Source organism: Fulmarus glacialis, unplaced genomic scaffold (genome assembly GCF_000690835.1).
Source record: "Fulmarus glacialis isolate BGI_N327 unplaced genomic scaffold, ASM69083v1 scaffold7576, whole genome shotgun sequence".
Lineage (NCBI taxonomy): Eukaryota > Metazoa > Chordata > Aves > Procellariiformes > Procellariidae > Fulmarus > Fulmarus glacialis.
In genome coordinates, this window is record NW_009218686.1 from 23,567 (window position 1) to 35,487 (window position 11,921).

Here is an 11,921-nt window from a genome sequence, read left to right on the forward strand (position 1 = left end):
GCAGTCAGCCTTACAACGTAATTACTGCTCTCAAGGTATTACAATAACACAAACAGGCCCTATCTGTAACTAAGGCCTGATTGTGCTGGGCACAGCACAAAACCCATAAAAAATAAGTAAAACATATCCTGAAGATCCTATAATCCCAATACATACTAGAGGGTGATAAGTGATTGAAGGCACACCACTGCATGTAGATCAAAGCACTGGGTTCTTGTGGAAAGACAAGAAACCAAAGATCCACCCAGTGGGACTGACATGGGAACTGATGTGAAAGCTCTGTATAAACTGGATTTCAGTGACTGGATGAATAGCCAGCAGGCATAGCTAGTGACCCACATGGTTATTCCACTAAATCTTTAGGTGTTTAGGAAGTTTACATACTTTTAAAGTTAGACAGAAGCCACAGATACCTATACTTTATTTTTGAATCTAACTTGCAATCATCTTTCCAAAATCACTGAGCAAGCTGGTGGCAAAGGAAGGACTAAAATCTACTGTTCTGTCTACTTAACCATACTGTCTCATCTGTAATGGAGCCTGGGAAACAAGAGAAGTTTCCTTTCATGACCTATGCGTCTTTACAAGGTTTTTGGTCCTAGAAGTGCTGTTTGATCTGCTCTGTCTCCCAAGACGGAGTCACTTAATTAGGGAAAACAAAATTCAACTGAAATGCGTGAGACTGCATGGGTATGAAACATTGTTCTGGTGTCCAGCCTAAGGAATGACTGTCTCTAAGCCTCAAGTTCCTTCTACCTCCTGCTGCCATGGGTCTGTAGCCTCCGCGTTTGGGAGGCAAAGGCAGTGGCAGTGGATGGGGCCAGGAATATTGTAATAGTATTGGCCCTGTGGATAGGACAATAGAGAATGGGCAATGGGCAATGGGCTCTGCAATTCAGTAAGAAAAGGGAGGGAGTGTTAAAAAAAAGAGGAGACAATGGGTGACAAAGAAATAAATATGGATCTTGAGATTCCTGGAGTGTGCCAATAAAAAGGAGAAAGAATGTTTAAATGTATCACAAGGGAAAGCTATTGAGACGGTGTCAGAAGAATATAGAGTCTCCTGGTATATTTTATGTGTCCAAATAACCACCAAGGGAGTTCCTAACTTTCTCAGCTGTCTCATTCAATCCAAACCATTGACCGAAAGCTATTCTAGTATTTGGACTAACTATGAAATAATAGACTGCGAAAGTTCAAAGTTCAAATGAGCATTATCGGAGTGCTGGCAAATTCCCTTTACTTGTGATACCTCCACTGCCCATCAGAATTTATTAAGTATTGGGCTAGAAGGAAGTGGGTCAAAAGAGAATGGAAGACACTGCTGGACCATGCCAAAGGAGATGGCCTGAGGATAGTCTGATGAAGAGGAAATGGAGTGGGGAAGAACGTCATCCTATTATTTGCAGAAGAAAGCCAAGTGCCTCTGTAAAGAGGACTTGTTAGTTGTTTTGTGTCAACATTTTCTTTTCAGTATGAAAAATACCCTAGAAGTTCAAGTGACAACAGTCAAACTTGAGAGCTATATGACTTTCACAAACATAAGCTCCTGTCTGTCATACGAGTGCAATACTCAACACCTCTCTTCATTTTTCTACTTTAACTCCTGGAGTTGTAAAGTTCAGAAAGTTTTATTCTCTACTCAGAAATTTGAACAAAGATCTGATCTCTTTGGAGGCACAAGAGTGAGTTCATATAACAAGAGTTTGTTTTTCTCATAAATCTTTTGTTTGATAATGGATGTACACATCGATGGAGGCAATCGATGAAGAAACCCTTTACTATTTTAATCTTGATAGCTAAGGCCTACAGCAAAAACAAGGGGTAAGGAGAGAAGAGAAGAATGCTCTGTGGACATCTGGTGGAGCAAAGAGGAGGTAGATTAAAAGAAGCAGCAGACAGGCCTAAAACAAGTTTGCTTTGGCTGTCTTTTTTTATTGTTCAATAAAAGTTTATCTTAATGGAGGGAGTCCTGCCAAGCAGTGGAAAAATTCGCACTGCAACAGCATGCAGAAGTTTCAGTCAGCATGTTCAAATGTGCCTTGGTTAAGCAGTCACTCTATCTCAGGCCAATTGCACCTAGCACAGGCATGGAAAAGTTACATCTTGAACAGGAGGACAGAAGGCTTTGTGTAAGAGCTTCCTACAAGATATGTGAGAGAGGAAGGGTTGCTTAAGACTGTCCTGGGAGCTACGAAACAGAAAAAATAGAAAGGAGTTAAATCCTCCTCTATGAGTTAGATGTCTGTATGAGCTCTTCATGCTACAAGGGCAGTTACTAGAGCTGAAATATTACAAATTATTTGAAGCTCTTGGGCTTTGCCAAAATGACTTGCGGTGAGGAGCGAAGCATAGCTGCTGGTGCAGCTATGGCAGAAGGTATGGGGAGCACGAAGGAGGAGCTGCATAAGGGAGGGGGTGGCAGCAGTCAGGAATGGCTGATGGAGGCCATGGGAGGAATGGAGGCAGCCAGCAGATGTAAATCCCACCACAGCTCAGTCTGGGGCTCATCACCCAGCAAAACTAAACAACCTGAGCTGTGGGTTAGGTGCACTTGCAGGGGTGGGAGGAAGAACAGCCAAATCCCCAACAAGTATACGGAGGAAGGAAAGAGGTCTGTAAATTCCTATAGTTACAGGTTTACATTCAAAATGAAATCCTGTGCACTACCTTATTTATTCACCTTGTTAAAGTTTTTTTTTTCCTCTAAAATATTGTTTATTAAGCAAATGTTTTGTCATTGTAAGTAGAAAAAATTAGCTTATGGTGCTAAATCTACCCCAGGTTTGTAGGGAAGCTTGTAGGTGCATTAGTAGTGACTCCTTCAAACCACAAGCCAACTTCTGTTGCTGCCAGTCGCATCCAAACAGAAGGGTTGTGCACTGCTGGTTAGGGATATGCACTACTGGTTGTTCCTGCTTGAGGCAGACATCCCAGCAACATTTCTTTTAAGGCAGATGCAGAAAAAGAACTGAAATGAGAGATTTCCACTGTACTTCATTAACAGCAAGTCTCCTCCTCTTTGAGTTAATTACTTTTAGCAAGTGTTCAAAATAAAAAGACGTTGGTGTCAGTTCATGAATAGTTTAACTAGAACTGTGATGAGAGGGTTGCAAGTTGTGTGCGGCAGATAGCATTCAAAGGTTATCAGTGCCTTCTGAGACATCATTAAAAAGTTAGTGCTGAGATTCATTTCCCCTTATGTGGGCTCTGAGCCTTCAGAATCTGAAATCTGTTACCACAGGGTAGAAATTGCAGTTGACGCAATAAGTTGTCTAACTTGCATCTACATTTTCAATGCCTAGTGAAGTAATTCTTCTAATTGAAGTGCCCTGCTTCCTTACCCAGCCAAGGGAGCAGAGAGAGATGTCTCTGGAGTTAACCTGGATGTCTTATCTTGAGCAGACAGGATCTCCCTCTGTGCATACCTCTGTCTTTTGACTGTATAAGGAATTTGCCCACATACTTTAGAAGGACTGCTTCACCACGCATTTAAAATGTAGGCACAATTAAATGCTGTATTAAGCAGATGTGCTCCCACCCTGTGATTAAAGAACATTTTTTTCTAGCAGCAATAAGTACAGCTTCCATAGGGACACCTACACTTCATTCAGTTCTGAGGTAACAGATAACGAATTCAAGTAAGACTTTAAGTATGTGTAGCAGATAAGCTACTTGCATAATTTATGCTATTTAACAATCTGCGGAGTCTTTATCTATAAACACAGAGACTTTTACATGATTTACAAAGCAAACATATGACCTGGTTTAGAGTACCTGGCTCTTGCCTGGAAAAATGTTTAGCAAACTTTTTGAATACTATGGCTGAGAGTCTGCAGAAATGGGTCGTTTGGAGACATGGACCCAAACGTGCATACATCACTCCTCTCAGTTATGGAATTCATAGACTAAACACATCTTCCTTTGGTGTTAAAAATGTCCAAATATTATCAGAGTCCAGTTTTTGTGGGGTTTTGTTATTTTTTACAGAGAAACTTCTGACTGCACCTTTCCAGACTTTTGACAAATATTCACAGTGACTTGCTAACACATGGCTGCTGTGTTTCTGTTTATCTTTCAGGTGTGGGGTGTTTTTTTAAACACAGGATAATTCTTAGATGTTGTGTTTCCAAAGTCATTCCTAAGTCAATAATTCAGGCTTTTGCATCTGAAAGACTTTTAATGAGAAATTCGTTATAAAGGCTACTAAAACTACTCAAAATCAATCTGTGGTTCCAAAGGAAAATTCTACTTTCTGAGACAGTCACAAAGCTTGACTTAGACTCTTAAACTGTATTGCTGCCAGAGGAGCTCTATGGAAATTTCCAGCATTTCCAGGCATATTTTATATTCCATATCTGAATAAAAAGCCAACATTCCCAACAGAATGGCAGTTTAAACATTGAAAAACATTACTAAGAACATGGCAACTTTTCATTTCAGTACTTTAAAATTATTTTCTCTAGGCATTGCTGCGATATTCAATTTTGATAAGGAATATTTTTTGCTTTCTATCATATTTATACTGCTTTTTATAATAATATGATATGGATGATATTAGGTATAAGCACTACATTGTTAAAAATGTTAAAGTCCAAGTGAAGTAAGAAGAAACTGCAGTCAAACAAGATGCTTTACTTTATTGAAATGAAGTGTTTAGACATCGACATGAAATGACAGATTTGAAATGATTTGACATGTTTTCATCGAAAATTTCACTAAATTTGTGACATTATTGTGAAACATTTCCATTTCACTGAGGCTGTATTTTGCATAGAAAACTAGTGAAGAACTGGTGATTGCATTTTTAAAAGTCCTCTTTTGAGCAGGAGCAAACAGATGGCTTTTATTATCAGTAACAAACAACTTCTTTTATCCTGCAGCACTGTTTTCCTAGAAAACAAGAATTGATCTATGAAATGTGAATATCATATTATTGTATTTAAGATTTAATTAACCAATTAATAATTTAGTGATATTGCTCATATCTTTGGTGTGTGTTTTATGGGAACATACAGGTTTATGTTAAAAACAGCTGATCCATGACGTGTGTTTCCTGGGGAGGGAGTCCTGTCTCACTTCTTGTCTGTCTGCAAATAAATGAGCAAGCTAGTCTGAAGCTGATTTCCCTGAAATTCTTATTAATAAAGCCTGTACTCTTGTTAAATCCAAATGTCTTTAACTGTGTTAAATTGTTAAAACCCACTCCCTCTCTCACTCTTTCTCTGCCTCTTTGCCAGTTGAGGCTCTGCAGGTGCTAACAACTCAGAAAACCAGGGCTTGCCCCTGGGAAGTGGGAACTGTTAGAAGACCCACTAGAGGCATTTGGGAGAGTTTTAGCTGTTAAGCAGCTGAATTTTTGGTAATCGTAGATTATTCAGCTCTATAGAAATGTACTCATAAGAGAAATGAAAATTGAGAAATGGTTCTATGTTTTAAATCAATCCTTTAAAAAAGTTCAGGATCAGGAAAAATGTCCTTCCTGAATGTATCTTTTAGCAAATTTAGTTCTTGCTTCTTTATCTACACCTCAACACGATACATAACCATGCATGGATGCTATAACTATGTATTTACTTTAAAGATAAAGACAGAAAAAGCTTACTAAAATGTTTCATGAGTGTCAAACTGAAATGTGCAGAATTTAACCTACTTTACATCCTGCTAATATCAAGTATCCAAAATTTTCTAATGATCTTGTACTTACAGAGGAAGTGAAAGATGATCAGAGTAAACTAAGAATGGAAAAAATAAAGAAAAACAAAAAAAAAAACCCAAAACCAGCTAGTCTTTATCAATTTGAAAAATGAAAGAGAAAAGGTTAACAGTTACATACTTAAAAATTCATATTTCCTCTGTGTTGATATCAGAATGTCTAATAACAAAGAAAAATGAGACAATACTGCCAATAATTATAACCTATGTTTATAGCTTACTATACTGCTACTACATTTGAGCTTATACAGCTATTGCTTAAATGACATGGGCCAGTTAGTATGGGGCAAGACAAGACAGAGATATAAACTACTAGTATAAGTATTTAAATTGCACTAATTAAACTTACTGTGAAACCAGAAGATATTGATTCAGTCTATTAATCTCTCCCCCTCCCTTCTTTATTTCACATATATGGGAAAATTAGTAAGTACTCTTTCACGTATGTGCAGATATATGCAGATATAAGACCTAAAGAGAACCAAAGCTAAAACAAAGCTAACAGAAGAGTGAGAGACACTGGGGTTTTGCTGTGATTTCTCTATTAAAAACTCTCAATATATATGAGACAGAACATGCATTTTGCAATTAGTGGCAAAGATGACTGTCTACTAATTATTATACACTGCTACTATTCTCTGCTACTTAATTGCATTGTTGCACCAGGGTTTTGCAAATTACTTAAACTCAGAGTGACATATTATTATTATTACAGGTAGAATAACTTCTGCTTGTGAATCATATACAGCATCAGGGATTTCCCTTCCACATCCTTGAATGAAACTGCAGTTGAATTAGATAACATTTTAATTTGGTTTAGGAAAACAGGAAACTATTTCTCATTGCTCATTGTGTGCTTAGAATCTAGCACAATGAAATTGTAAGTGACAGCCTTCATAAAACCAAACTCTCCCTTAGTTGAGATAATATTATACAGTAGATAATTAGACAACAAAATGGTTGTGCCCAATGCAGACTGGTTGCATGACTTCAGGGAATCTCTCGTCTGCTGCTAGTTGTAGCCCAGGCAACAGTAGGTGTCAGAAACAGGCACCATAAGCATCAGCAACGTGTCTTTGCTTATAATCAAACAGCATCAGTGATGCAAAATGAACAGAAAAAAATGATACCTTGGGTGTTGCGTCCCATGTGCTATGCTAAAAAAAATGGGTAAGCACACAAAACATACATGCTGGCAGATACTCTAGTTCTGCCACCTAACTCAGAACAGATATTATCAACAGTCTTCCCAGACATTATTCTGCAGTGTAAACTTGAAATTATAAATCTCTTTCAACCTCAGTAGTTATTAATGAAAGAAGATAGATAGTTTTATCAGGGAAGTTTCTCTGACATGACACCATGGACTGAGAATTGATACCACTGAGATGCCTTTTGGCAGTACCTGAATGAGGATCACAGTATTCTGGCAAATGCGAAAGGAATGAAAATGCAGAAGATAAGCACCTTTCACTGTGAAGAACCTCAAATCCAACTGGCATAAACTTTCTGGTTTTGTGGAGTAGGTCCACTTCAGGGGCAATCTGGTGACCACGAACAATGCACACAGCTCTGAGAATGAATGTGCTGTCTTCATTTCCATAGATGATAATACAGAGATGGTACCAGGGGCTTGCAGACCACTACACCAAGCACTGCATAATAACTTGACTTTTAAGAGCCTTTCTGTATTCACTACAAGGTATTTCTAGATCTACATTTGGTCAAACACTATGTCATTTTGAAGCTCCTCAACAACTCCCAGCTTGGTAATTACCTTTTCTCATGTTTGCCAATTTTCCTTTCTTTACACAATGAAAATTCTTCACCATCCACTTGTCTGCTTCTCCTACAAGTACCCTCAATCTGCTGCTCCTACCCAATCTTGTGTCTTTGAGATTAAAACAAGTTATATTATCCAAAGCCTACTCCAGTCCTTTACAAGGTTTAGTTCTAATGTGTTTCATACTCACTTGTTAATGCCAAGAGATTATACCGCTAATAATTTTATAGTAATTCTTTTGAAAGAAAAAAAGTAGTCTTTAACTCCTGAGCAATTAGTTGTAAAAGCAATGTAAAAAGACATGTGTTCCTATTTTACTTTTCCTCATTCTTCATTTCTGGACTTAGACTGGATGTTCTGAACAACCAGACCTGTTTACTCCTGCTTACTCATGGAGCTCTGACCTCAGTCCCAATATAGCATTACCATGTTCTTTAGCGTTAGGGTAATAGCGTTAGGGATGTTAGGGTTGGGTGGTAAGATAAGAAGGGAAGACAATGCATTCTTATCTGTTTTGCTGTTTTGTTGGGGGGTTTTGGGTTGGTTGTTTTTTTTTTTGCTATTATTATTTTGCAGGATAGCAGGCAAGTTAAGAGAAAGAAAGACAATAACTAGAACTGATGGCACCAAAAAAACACAAATCCATGTTTGCTCCTGTCACAATAGAAAAGTCTTTGGTGGAGAACCGACTCTTCGTGGTTGAGACACATAGGGCAGAGGAAGGACATGTATCACCCCAAACCAGTATTTTTAAACAGGTTAAATCCAAAATAATATATTAATGGGCTAGTTAAAATCCAGCCCACGCTTTTTTCCTGCCATTTTTAAAATAAGGTTTGTAAGTTGCTTCTGCTGCTTGCCATCAAGCTTACCTTGGATAGTTGTAGTGTAAGGGTATATGAAATGTGAGAGCATCTGGTTCATTGAATTATTAGTTCATTTAATTATCTGGTTAAGGGTTAATTATTATAACAGAAATAGAAAACAACACAAAAAGTGATAAATTCAACACAGAAACCAGGGTATAATAGAGACAATGATGAAGACCAAGACTCTTTAACCTCTGACGAATGGGCCACTAAAGGACCGGCAGCAACTGCCTCGAGGAGGGTCAGCCTCAACTTTGTAAGTGATCATAAGGAGGGGAAAACATCATTATCATGAGTATTGTGGGATGTTTGGGGGGTTCATGGAACTCATGGGAAATTCAAAGTTATTACGGGATATCAGAGGGGTCTTATGGGATTATGTAAAATTTATTATGGGATGTTTAGGGGAAGGGTAAAGGGTGGGAAGGATCAGGGAGGAACAAGCATGGCAAAATGGAGAGGAGAAGGCAATCAAGGGGCTGGTCTTGTGTAAGCAGGGCTGGTCAGTATGCTTGTGCGTGGGATGGAGACCCCAGGGTCTCCAGGTTCTCCTGGCTGGGCTCCAGTGCCCAGGCTAAAAGAATCCCCAGACCCTAGCAGCTGCTGGATTCAGTGGCTTCTGTAACATCCTTGACACAAGGAATAGAAAGACCTGTCTGATCTATTTTCATCATGATCCATATGCACCAGGACAGCCAGAATCCAAGCATTTGTTATGCCTGAGGTAAGTTACTTTACCTTGGATCTGTACCTACCAGAATACTGTTGTAATAATCAGAAATAAAATGACGGATCAGTTACAGTGGATACTATTTGCTCCAGCATCTAGTAGCCAATACATTTAGGAACACAGCAAAACAATCTAATAAAACTTTATTTTACTTCAGGGAGACTCAAATGGTAGGGATAGTGGGAAATATTTATAGAAATTAAAAACGTATGTAAAGTATAAAAGATCCACTGATTTGGAATTGTTGCACTAAATCAGTATTGCTTTAATGTTTGCTATTATGAAGAATCCATGAAGTGTAATCAGCTGTATTACTGCAATTTAATTAGGCATGGGAATCAGATGAACTATTAAAAAACATTCTAGCCTACAGATGTCTCTCACTGTCTCTATCTCAAATTAAGAATATTCAAGCTTTGTATTTAAGTTTAAAAAATAAAATAATGAGAGGTCAGAATTTTATTTCAATGCTTGAATCCTTTGGAAAACAGAAATCCAAGCTACAATTTCTTAAATGACTGTGGGACAAGATTGGCATTTCAAGAAATAGAAATAGTAGTTGTTAAGAAAAGTCTGGAATAGTACCATCTGAAAATAATTTACGAAGGCAGTGAATATGTTGTGTAAAACATTATAATATCAAATACAAAATTATGCAATACATTTCCTGAAGGAAAAAATGCTTATTAGAAGACTTATGAAGTCAGAGATTGAGATATTTTTCCAGAAGTACTTCAGTAGGTCCCTACCTGCATTACTAAACTGTATTTCAAATGGACAACAGAATCATTACGTTTGTTTATTGTTCCTGCAAACCTTTCTAACATACTTAATATATTAATGCATTTACTATTACACTTTGCAGAACAGAGATTTAGCAGAGATAAATAGACTAGTTCAATATAACACAGAAGTTTCTTAAGCGTTTGCCATATTCTATATGAACAAATAACATTTAATTATTAACGGCATTTGTCTTGATTATACACTTCCACAGTTCAGCTGATTTTGGATGTACAGGTTCCAAATGAGATGATAAAACACATTCTGACATGATGATAAGCAGGGATCAAGTGAAGTTTTGGAAATATCAGGGGAACCGTCTTCCTAACTTACTTTTCTGTCTTGATTCTTTCGCTTTTGCAGGCACATAAGAACTTGAGTATTTTTAAAAGAAATGTAGACATCCTCTGATTCCAGTTGAATATCTATACCAGTGAAGCAAACTCATGAATTTTTAACTGTCATGGAATTCAATACCCAGGTATCTCCATTTTGGATTCTTCATGAAAAAGAATCTGAATGTCAAAGTTTTGGGGAATCATGCATTGCTATTAATCTTATGTTTCAGTATCTACTTACAATAGCTATTTTTTTAAGAAACCTTTCTATAGAGGTGCCTGTAGTATTTTATAGGTGTTTAAACACATAGTCTCCTTTTTCTGTCAGACACAATTAAAGCTAATTTGAAATATGCTTTATATATTTCTCATCCTATTATTGAAGAGCTTTTCAGAGCACAACTACTGGAGACTATGTCTATTCAGGTGCAAAGGGAAAAAAAGTTTCTTTGGATCTGTGCTATAACAGATCTGTGCTATTTTAAATTCTGATACTATCAAACTATAACAGCTACTCAAATTCATCTAATTAAAAATATAAAAAGAAGAAGAGACACTGTAGAACAAAAAAAGATAAGCAACAATTTGTCTCAGTTAAAAGGATGAATTTCAGGCTATTATTTATCACATTACTACTACTAAATATGCTTAAATATTCTCCAGCACACTCACCTCTTTTTGACGGTACTTAATTGCCAGTTTCAATCTTGCAAGATCATTACCGCTTTGTTCCTCTATCAAGCTATTATCATCTCTGTAATTAAGAATAATTTCCAATTCCCTGGAACTCCGTGTCTGATCCAGGAGATCTTTTGCAAATTGCTTGCATTGCCGTGACAGTTCCTCATACTCCGACTTAAATTCATTTTCAACTTTACTCAGTTCCTGCAGCTCCCAGCTCAGTTGAAAAGCGGTAAGGAAAGGATCCTCACTGGACAAAGCAATCAAAGATGGGCTTGCCAGAGCCTTGTAGATATTGAGTCTGGATCGAGAGTGGCGGAGGCTGTCCACATCTGAACTTGAGACACATTCGACGCAGTTACAGCGGACCTCGTGTGGCCTGGGCACGGAGACCCCTTTCTGCACAAGGAGCTTTATGATTTCGTAATTGTTGGTGTGGGCAGCCAGAATAATGGGTGTGATATCTGGTGTAAATTCCGAAAACTGCTTGTCCAGAAGCACTGGTGGCACCTGTGAAAAAAGGCAAAACCCCTTACAGGACTCTTCATTGAACAAGAGCTATAGGAAATTAACCTACGAATAGTTTACCAGGTAATACCCTTACTGATGGATCTTTGCTTCTGGCCAGAGTTGAAGGAAACACCTTAAACAGAACAATTCAATTAGCTAAGATAGCCTCTTTCCAGTTGCTATAAACAGGGTGTGATTTTTCATAAAATCTGTTTGTACGTAAACAGCCCATGGGTGACGATTCGTTAGAGCAAATGATTAGATAAACAAGGAAGAGTCAGACACAAACGCTCCTGTTGGGTCCCTTGAAGTGCCAGCTGTGAACAAGATGGAAATGCTTTCTCGCCTCTCACCGGTTAAGCTCAGTTTTATAGGGAAGAGAGAATCATGGGGGCATAATTGTAATTCTCTGAAGGAAGCAGTGAATAGGACACAGACAAGTTACAGTTCTAAAATTGTCGTGGTTTAACCTGGCAGGCAGCCAAACCCCACGCAGCTGCTCGCTCACCGCC

At 38.0% G+C, this 11,921-nt stretch overlaps 1 pseudogene; it reads right to left on the bottom strand.

Annotated features, from left to right (window-relative positions):
- The window catches only part of LOC104078464, a 31,594-nt pseudogene extending 20,185 nt beyond the window's left edge, over positions 1–11,409 (bottom strand).
- Between the last annotated feature and the right edge of the window lie 512 nt (positions 11,410–11,921).